The 13,464-nt window shown below is 43.1% G+C and overlaps 1 protein-coding gene across 7 annotated transcripts in view; it reads left to right on the top strand.

Moving 5' to 3' along the window:
* Positions 1-2,366: 2,366 nt before the first annotated feature.
* Positions 2,367-13,464, top strand: part of TEAD4 (TEA domain transcription factor 4) — a 47,121-nt gene continuing 36,023 nt past the window's right edge. For 3 of the 7 annotated variants that reach the window (XR_001557223.2, XM_032446778.1, XM_032446770.1), the window contains exon 1: positions 2,391-2,800. The gene's annotated coding sequence lies outside the window, so the exon portion shown is untranslated. Of the gene's footprint in view, positions 2,801-13,464 lie in introns of all 7 variants that reach the window. The other 4 variants (XM_015871793.2, XM_015871765.2, XM_015871775.2 and 1 more) reach the window with 4 other exon arrangements.

Here is a 13,464-nt window from a genome sequence, read left to right as displayed (position 1 = left end):
AATTCCATACCACTTACATCACACTCTCAGGTCCCATGCTGGCCAGCATCCCCTGGTTAATCACCACCACCTTTGCTCAGTTCTATTGAAATTCATTCTTCGTTAATCTGTGTAGCTTATTGAAGTAATACTGATACAGCAACCATAGTAGTGATGACATACAGTATTATATAGGAATGGACAAATGAAGGCATCTCCTAAACTGATGCCTTCCATTTTATTATGCTGGCCCATGATGTCTGAGGCAGATGTTGGTGGTGTGGCAGTAGAGGCTGAACCTTCCCACTAATACTCCATTGCATGTTGTTGCTGTGCGGCAGATGGCAGCTTAGGGGCAGAATGGCATCAGATGTGTGAGTGCGTATGAAGCAAAGATGTGGAATTGAATATCTCCGTGCAGAAGAAATGGCATCAGTTAACATTGGTCGCTTCCTGAGTGTTTATAAATAACAAGCAGTGCATGGTAGCGCAGTGAAGCGGTGGATGGTGCGTTTCAGTGGTGACAGCAGCAGCGGGTCACCTCAGCAGGTGCTGATTTCTCATAAGTGCAGCGCTCTCGTTTGTGGCTGGCAAAGCTGCACAGCCAATGGTGGCTGCACTGCAAATACTGTTTGGTAGTTCTGTCACATCCTGGGCTCTTTGTGTCTGTTGTATTTTCCATGGAAATAAATAGGAGGCAGTACTCTTTAACTCTCAGTGCACTGCATGATGTTATGATGTGGAATACCGATAACAAAACATCATAGAACCATGACATAGGAGCTATGATATACCCAGTCAGTGCCGTGCTCTTTGGCCCAGGTGCCATGAGTCTTTTTTTCATAAAGGAGTCCAGTTGTCTAAGTCAGTTCTTTCTCAGGTGCTTTTAGCTGTAATTCGTGCTTTTCAAGGCCCAGAATAGTGTTCTGGACAGTGGCATGGGGCATAGGAAATGCTTTCTAGCCACCTGGTGGTTACTGCCATCTCTGTCAGCATGTGGTGCTTACTGTATCAGATTTGTGGAAGTGATGTCTGTCAGCTCATGGTTTCATGATAAGCATAATGGATTTTGAAGTTGGGAGGGATACTTCTGTGCAAGTAAATGGAATAAACAATTGTTTTTAAATAGTTAAAACTAAAGGGGAGATAAAAATAGCCAGGTGAAGTGCTGCCATTGCAATAGTGCTTGAGGGAGAAATATGTGAATTCTCTTGGCTTGTTTTTGAGTATGACCCTGCTTTCTTAGGTGTTAATAATGGTCAGTTTCCAAATGTAAAAACAGGAGAGGAGAAAGAAGAGTAGCATGGTGGAAGACTGATCCACTGATCAGAAATGACCACTGAGAAAAGAATTTGTAAAAGACCAGGAAGAACCTGTGGGACTTAATGGTGAAGATTTTGCTGCTGTGGAGAAGAGATGAGCAGTGTGGAGAGATGGTAAAACAGGTATTGAGGAAAACAGCTCGGTGTCTCTCCTCTGAATCTCTGTGAGCACAGCAGGCTAGTAAAGAGGTTTGAGGATTCAGAAATAGCTGCGTTGGAAGGCGAGCTTAAGAGATGAAGTTGATTGATGGGATCGGAAAAGAGAAACTATGTAGTGAATGAGACCAGCTGTCAGATCTATTTCAAACCTGCCCCGAGGCAAGTCTGGCAGGCACAAGGGGATAAATGGCTGCTACCGAGCTGGGACTGCCTACTTTGCCTGCTTTGCCAGTTAGGTGCGAATGGATGGAGTGATGGGTCGGTCATGAATATGCTCTGCACATGAGGGAAGACTGGGAATGCAGAAAGGGAGAAGGGATGCATGGAGCCCCCACGGGAACATGGGAGTCATGTTAGAGTCATCTACCTAGCAGGGTGATTTGATAAAAGCCACAGAGGACATCCCGACATCCCATTGCAGTTATGTGAATAGTTTCCTTTCTCTGATGCTCTGAAGACAGTTAAACTATCACTAAACAAGCATTTCTGTATTGTAGCTGTATAACTATGAAAGCCACATCCCCGAGGTAGTTCCGAAGAGGCCTGTGAGTCAGGCCTGGCTGCAGGGGTCTAGCTGCGGTGTGCGCTGTGCTGGGATCACGGCGCTGAAGGGCCGAAGCCTGGCTTCACCAAGAGCGCTTGGACCCGGCAATGGAAGGGAGCTGCAGCGGGGGCTGGCGGCTCTTTAGATTGAGCACTGTAGCCCCGGGGCTTCCGCCGCTGGCTTCTCGTCCACGTACCCCCACGCCTGGGAAAACAACAGGCAGGCGGCTGCGTTTCCGCCGCTTGTCCATGGCTTGGGGCCGAGCCGTCCTGAACGGCGACTGCAACTTCTGTTCCCGACTCTGAGCGCCGCACTGATTGCTGGAGGCGGCCATGTCCCTGCGGCCAAACCCCTTCTGCTCTCCTCACGACTTTTCCTTCTCGGCCGCCTGGAGTTTCCTTCCTCTGCCGCTGTTTGTGGGGCAGCCAGCGCCCGCGGGCTTTTTCTTCCGGCCATTGCCCCGCGATTCCTCCTCTCCGCCCCGAGACGGAGAGAACCGATCCCCCTCTGGAGTTTGTTCCCAACTCCGCCTCGGCCTTTCTCTCGCCTCCCCCTCCTTCCCCCGGCCAGTCCCCTCCCTAAACCCTCTTCCATCCTCTACATTAGACTGGAGTCCCCTCCCTCGGTCGCGTTCATTTCATACCAACTCTCATTCCACGCGTTCCCCGTTTACTCCTTTCAAACTCCAGGGAAAATAAAAACCTTCTGTTTTCCTCCCAAACTCGGGCCCGATCTCTGCCAACCCCCGCCGCTCCGCGCCGTCTCGCCATCCCGCCCTCAGCTCCGTGCTCTTCAGGTAAGTCGGCGGCACACGGCCGGGCCGCTTTGTGTGCTCCTCTTTAACTCCGGCCCGACATTGTTTGTGCTGTCCTGCCCTCCCGGAGACTTCGGGAAGGGAGTGTGGAGAATACGGCCCGAGGGGAACCACCTGGAAACTTTCCTTTCTCTCTGGCTTTGGTGGTAGCGATGCTGAGTGAGAAGCTGATCCGCTTCCCTGCCCAAAGCCCTGATCTCACCCCTGCGGATTCAGGGGTGGGGATCGAGCAAGAGAGAGACAGAGCAATCAACTTTATCTGCTCTTTCGGCAGAAAGTCCTGGGGCAGGAGGAGGATTTGAAGCTAGTCCTCGCTTCTCAGGTCAGGACATGTTATTTCCCGATCGTTTTCCCTCGGGGTAGTGGGGAGCGAGTGCCTGCTGGAAATAAAGGGTAAAAGAAAGGGTTCAGAGCTGGTCGTGTACGACAGAGGAGATGTGAACGTACGAAGGAAGTGGTCAGAAAATTCTCAATGGAGGCTACTGGTTCCTTTCCCCTTCCCGTGCCTGCGCAGGACTTTGGGAACTCGGTAGTTTGGTGCATCAGCGCAGAACTGCTAACAATTCTTATGGAAAAAATAGGTTTCTGTGCATCTTATAGAGGGACAGTTAAGGGGAGGGTATGTGCTTCTTGTAGTAAGGATATAAGTTCTATTGTAAGCTACGGAAAGTGTTTTGGAGAAAAAACAATGAACAATAACACACACACAATAGAAAAAAACTGATAGAACCAACCCCACTCCCCCAAGCAATCTTTTATCTTGTGCAGAACTTGATTGTGTTTTAGAATGGGGGAAAGAGTGCAACAGTGCCGTTCGAGAAGGTATTTTGAGGACTAAGTGAACTAGTTTTTGTTTTGTTTTTAATTGAACCTGAAGTTAGACTCTTGCTACTTTCTAACCTTAAGAGCAGAGCTCTGTAGGTCCTCTACAAATAATCAACACGAAATAACTTTCTGAACACGTGGGGGATGGGTGGCAGGGAAGGTTTTGTTTCTTGTTTCCTATGACTTGGAACAGATCTGTTTCCCCTGGAGTGAAAACTTTTGGTCTTGATGGCTTTTTCTCCGTGTGAAGAAGAAGTTGGGCTGTTTTGTAATGAATACAGAAGATCTTCTTTATTAAGGCTGTTGGATGCCAAGGGACTCTGGCACACGAGGGACTCTTAGTTCACAGACCAAAAGGCAGCCAGCCAATCAGTACAGTTACCTTGCAGGGTTTTTCTAAATCCTGGTCTGAACTATTCAAACTGGAGCATGTGACAAGCCTATCATCTCTAAACTGGACTATCAGCTCGTTGTTCTTGCCCCTTGGGTGATCCTGGGATGAATTATTGTGCATGAGAATTAATGTTGATAATGGATGTTATAAATTTATCTTCTCTCTTGATTCCTGTTACTTTTATTTATTAATTATTATTATTATTATTATTTTAAATAATTTTGCTGATACTTTTAAACTACTTCAGGCTATTACTGTGGTGGTCTATTGTTCCTGTACTATGGAACTTCTGGGGGAAAATGGTATAAAAATAGTAATGACAGACTCTGACGAGAAAGATTCCGAGGTGCAGAATATTGCTTGTGGTTTAAGATAAAATAATGGTTGCTGTTCATTCTTTCCCTCAGATATTTGTTTCACAGAACACAAATACATTATGAAGGTCACTGAAAAGTACAGTTTCTCCAGTTGATACTTGAGATTTATCTCCAGAGTGACACTGTTCTCATTCACAACTTATCTTAGTATTCCAGCTTTATTCAAACTGACTTTAGTTCTTGGTTCTATCATAACAGAATTATAGGGGTAGATCCACAAATACTGTGGAAATTCAAGCTAATTTTTGTTAGCCTAATGCATTACCTTTTGCCTTGGCATGTTACTATTTTTCCCTCTCTTTTTGCACTTGATACTTCTAAGTTATTAGAGAATATAACATTGAGACTATTTTTTTAATTTTTATTTTTAATTTTTTTTTTTTTTTGTATTTTGCAACATCTATTATTCTAGGTTTAATGATTATTCTTTGCACTAGTCCTTTTATTTAATTAGTCTGTGTTCCTTTTGTGCAATGATAGGTGATACTCCACGTGTTGGAGGTGATTTATCTTTCTCTGTTGCCTGAAGTGACAACTGGGCACAGGCAGACAAAAGTTATATTGGTCATTTTGTAGAAGAACGTGCTTTATAGACAAATCTCATTTGTTCAGCTTTCTCACTCATTCATATGTTTAGCTCCTGCTTTTGGCAGGGCCTTTTGTTACTTGATTTATCTCTATGTGGTTTTTTCTTGTTGTTGTTGTTTGTTCATTTGTTTTTTCTTTCTTCTTCTTCTTGAAGTTGCTTCAGTTTCTTGCCATTACTTTTTCCAGGTAGTCTAATTTGTGTCCCAGCCTCCTTCTTCTTCCCCTCAACCAGTTCTCTTGTTTGAGCGGCCTTTACCCACTGGAGTTTGTAAACTTAATTCTTTATCATCTGCAAGTTTAATTAACATTTTGTTTGTTCAGTCTTAGATCATTAATTAGGATGTCAATGAAAACTGGACTAAGATCCCCACAGCAACACAGTAGATACCTACTGTGTCTTTTCATTCCATTGGTATATATCATTACGCTTTTGAAACGTTCATTTTCTAGTAATATGAGTAGTACTATTCAACTATCCAACTTGAATTAAGTTTTCAGCCGTGATTTTCTTAGAGAGTAGCAAAAGCTTTTCTGAATCTAGACTTAAAACATTGTACACTTCTTTTTATTCTCTAACTTCATGATAGTTCTGTCCTTGTTTGAAAAGCAATTGGGTTTGTCAAGATTGAACACAGTGTTCATAAAGCCATGCTACTTACTGATTATGGTATGTGCTTTTCTCCCTCTGCCCCAGCTTCTCCATCAAGAAGCTACATGCCCTAAACCATACTTTGTAGAGCCACGATCTAGGAAAGAGCCTTGTAACAAGTTGGTGATTTGCCTGCATGGAGCTCATTACAAGATATGAGGCGTAGATGATTAGATAAGTCATTGTTTGTTGTTGTTGGTGTAGTTGGTTTTGATTGTTTTTTTTCCCCTCTGTCCCTCGAGTCCTACTTTTTCTGGAGATGATGCAGTCCCTCTCCTTTGTTTTTAACACCATATCAATTACACATTTTCCTGCTAGGGAGGGGCAGGTTTTCCAGTTCCCAGTGCTACTGACTGAGTCACTGGCTCCGTTTTTCTGTTCCATTGTAGGTTTATGATTACCATGTTCTACCTTTGTTAGAATACGATTGCTAAAAGGTGAATGTACTTGAGTGACAGTGACTGATTATAAAAACCTTTGAAGCATCTGCTTTGCTGTTGCCAAAGGCAAAGGAAATTAGCATAGTCCTCAATGCTTTCCTTAAAACAGGAGTAACCATTAATGACAGATGTCCAGACAAAGTCTAATCTCTTGTAACCATGACTGCTGTGCTTTAACTGAAGGAAAAAAAGTCAAGAGTCCTGACTGTGTGTATACTGAAAATGGAAAAGGAGGGAGGATTTGTTGGTGTTCATCTTACCTGGTGATACTTCTTTATGGACAGGTCCTAGAAAGCAGCTACTGATACTGGCCTAGCAGGATTTAGAGCTTGTGCTGGTGAAAAATTCTTGTCAGTTTAAGGGGGAAATAAAAAAGAGAGGTGTTGAAGAGAGGCTTGTACAAGAAGGGTTTCTTTAAATACACTTACTGCTTTAATTTATCTTCTTAAAAGAAAAAAATATTATTTTCTGTTCCTTTATTTATGAAAGATCTACAACTCCTGAATTATTCTGCTCCATGTTTTAGATGGAGCATATACTAAAAAGCTGAGCTCAGATTGTATCTGAATCCATAAAGAGATTGTGGCTTGATTGGTAGCCCTAAGTCAGGCTCAGCTTCACCAAGAAGCACTGAAAAGTCAGACCAGGAATAAATTGTTTATTCTTCACAATATAAAATTGTAGAATCACAGGATGGCTTTGGTTGGAAGGAATCTTAAAAGCTGTTTAGTTCCAAGCCCCGTGCCGTGAACAGGGAGACTTTCCACTAGATCTGCTTGCCCAAAACCAGCCTGGCCTTGAATACTTCCATGGATGGAGCATTTACAGCCTCACCAGTGGTGGGTGGGGGCTGAGAAACCTTTCAATGTCTTCACCCTCATAGTGAAGAATTATTTCTTGCATCTAGTCTAAACCTACCTTTTTTAGTTCAAAACAGCTGTCTTGTGTCCTTTCACTACACGCCCTGACAAAGAGTCTTTCTCCATGTTTCCTGCAGACTCACATTAGATACTGAAATGCCTTGAGGTCCTCTTGGAAACTTCTGCAGACTAAATAAGGTCAGCTTTTAGCCTTTCTTCATAGGAGAGGTCCACCAGCCTCTGATCATCTTCACTGCCCTCCTCTCCACCCACCTGAACAGATGATGCAGATGTTTCACAGTTGCTCTTTACTTAGGCGTTGGCTTTTCAAAAGCACTGAAACATTTTAAAGCTCCTTTCAAACTCCTACTAAAATTGGGACACATGCTTAATTGGTTGACTGAACTGAGATCCCATTTTATACACCTCTTCTGCCTATTTGTATTTTGTTTCTGTCTTGAGGTTAGGAGCCATGAGAAGAAGTTAAACAGCCTATCATTCCACCTTTGCAAAGTGATGTTCCATAGATCTTACAGCTCCATTTGTGTGTGTCTTATCACATCCTGTATGACTGCATTAACTAGGGTTACACTAGTAGAAGTTCTCCTCTCTCCATGTTTTGATTTATATCTTTGTGTTGGATGTTACATCCTCTCGTTTCAGCCAAAGCTCAGCTACTACAATAATTAAAACCATTGTTTTGCTTTGCTCAGGAAGTCAGGTGCCTCTTGCACAGCAGCTGCCGCAGGTAATTTCAGTGTAGCAAGCAAACCAAGCTTGATTTTGTGGAAGGCATAAAAGCATTCTGCTGGAGTCCAGTTATGTTGAATATGAACTAAGGCCAGTTGTTTTTGTTCCTTTGTAAACTAAATTTACACAGTGGTAATACAGAGACAGAAGCCTCACAAGGCAATCAGTAGATGCAATGATTATATTACCTTGCACAATATACTTTTTTCCTTATCTGGCACTGCTGCCTGTTAAGAGCTTTTTGTTCACCTGCAGCATGTAACACCTACTTTAACTGGTTTTAGTCAGAGGATTCTAGTCGCAGCAATAGTGTTCAGGTTCAAGTAATAGCCAGCATTGCTCCAGGACTGCAGAAGTCTCATAGCGTAAGCTAAGACTGTAGCTAGTCTCACCACTTGGCTAAATTGTTAATAGAATGAGTGAATAAAAGACTTCCCAAAAAGCTCACTGAACTGTTCCCGCTTTCTCCCACTGATGCTGGATCTTCTCATGCAACTTCAAGTGGCACCAGCTCCAGGCTGATCTAATGACTAGAGTGCTATTTCTTGGGCAGCCTGAGTAATTGGTTGCTGGGATGCTGCAAAAGTATTTTGCCCTGCCAGCTGGTTAAGGACTATTTGGTCATGCTGCAGTTACATCTTCTTTCACTGCAGAGTTCCTTTAAGCATGTTGATGATCTCTGCTTGTTTGTCTGCAAACTTAATCACACCTCAGTTATTGCTGTATAACTGCTTTTCCACCTTTTCCTCTTACAGTGTTTTTCCTCTGCAGTCACTGAGTTGCACTCACTTGGAAATACTCATCTACTGACTGCAGTCATACTTCTTTTTCAGAGGAAATAAACTATTATTACAGTGTCCTATAGAATTTCTCTGGTAAGTTTCAGTACTATGTTCTGTAATACCCTACAAACCATTAGAGGGCTGCTCCTCCTATTTGGCCCACAATGTCAAAGGCAGATGTTGGGAGTATGGCAGCAGATGTTGAACCTTCCTGCCAGTATCCCATTACATTTTGTTGTTGTGCAATAGATGGCAGCAGAGGCACAATCTGACAAAATGGCATCTGACATGGAAGTGCATGGGAAGCAAAGGTGTGGAATTAAATTCCTCCATGCATGAAAAAAATCACACCATTAACATTCATTAGCACTTGCTGAATGTTGACAGTGTTTAAACAGGGAGCTCTGTGAAGTGCATGGTGGTGTGTTTCAGCAATGGATACAACAACAGAGGGGTACGTCTGCTGGTACAGGCTTTTACAAGTGCAGCATGCAGGCTTCATGGCTTGCTGCAGTTTTTCATATCCTTAGGAAAGTATGATTTGGAGTTGAGCATCTGCCACAGAAACCTAAGAGGGAACTGTTACCAACAGTGAAGAGTGTAGAACTGACAGCAGAAAGCAGATGCATTGGACTACGGAGTTTGTTAAAAATATGCTCCTTGTCAATGAGACCTCACTGAAGGGCTCGTGACAGCTGTTCAGCTCTGCAAGATCTCTGAACCACCATGAGATGCCATGTGTGAAAGAGAAGAGAGTTAGCATTGAAATCACTGGCTTAAGAACAATTAAACTGAAGGTGCTTTAGCTGAAAAATGTGTGCTTTCTCCATACTTTTGCTTTCCTCTGACTCCAAAGTCTGCCTCTGTGTGTGATTTGTATTAAGAGACAGACCATGTCATAAATAAGAACAGAGATCAAGAATAAACAAGAAACGGTGTTTGAACAGAGAGAAATGTAACAAAGAAGTAGATATGGTGGTGAGGAGGTGGAGGTGCTATTAGGTGATCCTGGAGCCCACAAAAAACGGTAATTAATCATCTTAGTAAAATAAATAATAAGAACAACTTTAAAATATGAGACAAGAAATATAAGAACCCAGTAGTGTAAGACTCATCATGATGAAATCTGCAGAGAACAGATGTCAAGTCTAGGACCTCTGATAAGTTTGCTGAAATGAGGAAAGGTCAGAAGATAGCCAAATGTCCTGCTTGATAGCGTATTTTAATGCTTACTGACTTAGCTGTAGCTTGAAATAAATAGGACTAACATTGTTGGTCAAGGAATGAAAAGCGAGAAAGTAACTTTAATATCTTTATAATTTCTTCTGTCGTTGCTTTTATATTCTGCATCGTTCTTGTTTTATACCAATGTGAGCTAAATATCATATATGCTGTCTCTTGCTTTGAGGGCTTTCTTGAATACACAAGTGACATTTGCTGAAGTGAATGCAACTCTTCTTTTGTACTGGGAGAAGACAGTCTTGGGGGCTGACACAAAACTGAATGCAAAGTGTGTTTTCTCTATTACTTTATTCTGGATCTCGCATCAGAAAGGACCCAGAGTTTGCTCTGTCACTGGAGGTGCTTGGCACAGATATGAAGCCTTATAAAACACTGGATGTCAGACAGCACCTCCTAGCATTTGAATGAAGAGTGAGAAAAAGGAGCTATGCTTCAGATATATTAATTGCCAGCATAAGAGTGCATTGTGATGAAATCATCTGCTTGATGTTAACCTGTGTCTATATGGGTCTTGAGCAGATGAAAGTCACTGAATTCAGAATGTGTTTACAATAGTCATATATTCCCTAAGAGGTGACTTTGTCAACTTGTATGTATTGATAGGGATTTTGGCTTCAGAACAGAGATTGTAGCTTCCAGTGACTGTGGCTTTGAAAGACTCAAAACTGCTGAGCCATGTGAATCTCATCAGTTGGTGCAGATCCTGCTGGCTGCTTTAGACCTACATGTCTAAATGCAGGTTGTACTACAAATACATTTACTTCATCAAACCTTAAGCTTCTTTCTGAATTCCATTCATTTCTCAGTGTGACAGCTGAAGTTAAAACCAGCCTGTGCACTATGTTTGTGGAGTTCTTGAAGGAGAACTGGCTGCTGTAGTTGCCAAGCCATTCCAGCTTATAAACAGGAGGGTAGTGAACTTTTTAGGCAGGTAGATAATGACAGGATGAGCGGCAACCATTTTTAAATAATAGTGCCTGGCATCCCTGCATGTGGCAGGGAGGTTGGAACTAGATCATCTTTGAGATTCCTTCCAACACAAGCCATTCTATGGTTCCATCATCCTTATCTTTCCGTCTCTCCTTGGGAGCCTCCAACTTCTGCTTCCCCATCATTAACCTGTAAACTCTGCTGTTGATTCTTCACTGTTCTTCTGGCTTCAATAGTGCTTCTAAATTTAACATACTGAGCAACTAGTGCGGTATGGTGTCATGTTTTTGAAATGCATCGGGACTGCAACTGTGGCAGACACATATGGCAAGTGAAACTAACAGCAGTGTAGGATTTCAAAAGCAGCACGTTGATTTTGAGATGAGGTGCAGACAAGTCTTTAAATGATATATTAACAATAGCAGAGTTAACTCTAATCAAATTCCTTTCCATCTGGTCGACCACATCCAAGCTGTGGCCCCCTGGGACAAGAGAGATGTGGAGATGCTGGAATGGGTCCATAGGATGGCCACAAAGGTGATCAGAGTGCTGGTGCAACTCACACACAAAGAAAGGCTGAGGGAGCTGGAGAAGAAAGGCTTTGGGGAGACCTCACTGTGACCTTACAGAACTTAAAAAGGACTTTTAAACAGGAGGGAGACCAACTTTACATGGTCTGATAGTGATAGGACAAGGGGGAATGGTTTTAAACTAAAAGATGTGAGGTTTCAATTAGATATTAGGAGGAAATTTTTTACTTAGTACATGGTGAGGCACTGGAACTGGTTGGCTAGAGAAGTTGAGGAATGCCTAGTCCTTTGCCACACTGGATATGGCCCTGGTTAACCTGATCTTGTGGATGGCAACCATGCCCCAGCAAGGGGTTTGAAACTAGGTGATCTTCCAGCCCAAGACTTTCTATTATAATTTTCGTGTGCTCATTAATTTATTCTATTATTCTATAATTTTAATGTGCTTTTGATATGAAGAACATCAACAGCCACCAGTAAATAGGCGTGTTCAGAGAAACATCAAAAGAATAACAACTAAAATAGAGAGCTTTTGTTTCTATGCTGAGCCACTCTTTGGAAACCTTACTTATCTCCTCTCATTTCCCAGCGAGAGAATCTCTCAAATTAATCTTTGTTTGTTTGTTTGTTTTAACTAAACACCTGACAGTGAAAGGAGATGTATTTCTGACTGGTAATTGGTGGTGGAACCAACTGTTACTGTTCATTTCAGGGCATCTTAAAGTCATACTGCCTGATTAAGTGCCATTCACAGTGTGCTTCAAATGTCTGTCCTAGAGTTAGAGTCCAAATATAAACTCTCCTTACTGATCCATTCACCCTCACAGTTATATCTTCCTTCTCATGTTTATTAAAGATCTGCAAATCTATAGCATTGGTCGAGAGAATTCAAGTTATGTAACGTAAGGATTGAAATCATAGAATCATAGTATTGCTCAGATTGGAAGAGACCGTTAAGATCATTGAGTCCAATCACAACCTAACCACACTACCCTAACTCTAACAACCCTCTGCTAAATCATGTCCCTGAGCACCGCATCCAAACAGTTTTTAAACACATACAGGGATGATGATTCATCCACCTCCATGGGGAGCCTACTTCAGTGCTTAACAACTCTTTCTTTAAAGATTTTCCTGCTATCCAACCTAAACTTCCCCTGGTGCAGCTTAAGGCCATTTTCCCTTGTCCTGTTGCCTGCCCCTAGTGAGAAGAGACCTACTCCAGCAACTCCATGTCTTTCCTGTGCTGAGGTGCCCAAAACTGAACACAGTACTCAAGGTGAGGCCTCACCAGTGCTGAGTACAGGGGCAGGATGACTTCCCTAGTCCTGCTCACCATTCCTGATACAAGCCAAGATGCCATTGGCCTTCTTGGCCAGCTGAGCACACTGCTGGCTCATATTCAGCTGACTGTCCATCAGTACACCAAGGTCTCTTTCTGTCAGGCAGCTTTCCAGCCACTCTTCCCTATGCCTGTAGGGTTGCCTGGGGAAGATGTGACCTAAATGCAGGACCCAACACTTGGCCCTATTGACGCTCATAGAGTTTGCCTTGGCCCACTGATCCAGTCTATCCAGATCCCTCTGTAGTGCCTTTCTCTCCTCTGACAGATCAGCACTCCCTCCCAGCTTGGTGTCATCTGCAAACTTATGGAGGGTGCACTCAATCCCTTCATCAAGATCATTAATAAATAGAAGTGGCCCCAGTACCAAGGCCTGGAGGACACCAGTTGTGACTGGCTGCCAACTGGATTTAACTCCATTGACTGAAAGTCTTTGGGTCCATCCAGCCAGATTGCCCATTGTATTTAGTCCCTCATAATTCCCTGTAACTGGAAGGATAGAAGAGAACACAACTTGTGTTCCCAAACCCTTTACCTGTCACCCCAAGGCTCTGAAATCCTTTTTCATGGTCTTTAGGGAAGTTCTTCCTATATCATTGCTGCCTACCTGAAATAACAATAGGGGGCAGTAATCTGAGGGCCAAACTGGGGAAGGAATTTTCTTCCTTATGTCTTTAACCCGGGCTCTTGGGAGGCAATAGACCTCCCTGTGTAGAGGGTCTGGTGTACGTATTGGCCCTTCTGCTCCCTTCAGCAGAGAGTCAGCAATGACGATTGTTTTTTCTTTGCTGATGACGTTTTAATGCTAAATGAGGTCTGGTTAAACTTTGGTGACACTACCAAGTGGGGAGAACCATCATCACCACCATTGTCCAGTTGTCCCTGCAGAGCACTGTACCTGTTCCATAAGAGCAGCTGGGGAGGCAGGGGAATCTCT

This window comes from Coturnix japonica, chromosome 1, assembly GCF_001577835.2.
Source record: "Coturnix japonica isolate 7356 chromosome 1, Coturnix japonica 2.1, whole genome shotgun sequence".
NCBI lineage: Eukaryota > Metazoa > Chordata > Aves > Galliformes > Phasianidae > Coturnix > Coturnix japonica.
Note: the sequence above shows the minus strand (reverse complement) of the source record. Positions and strands in the feature narration are given on the sequence as shown.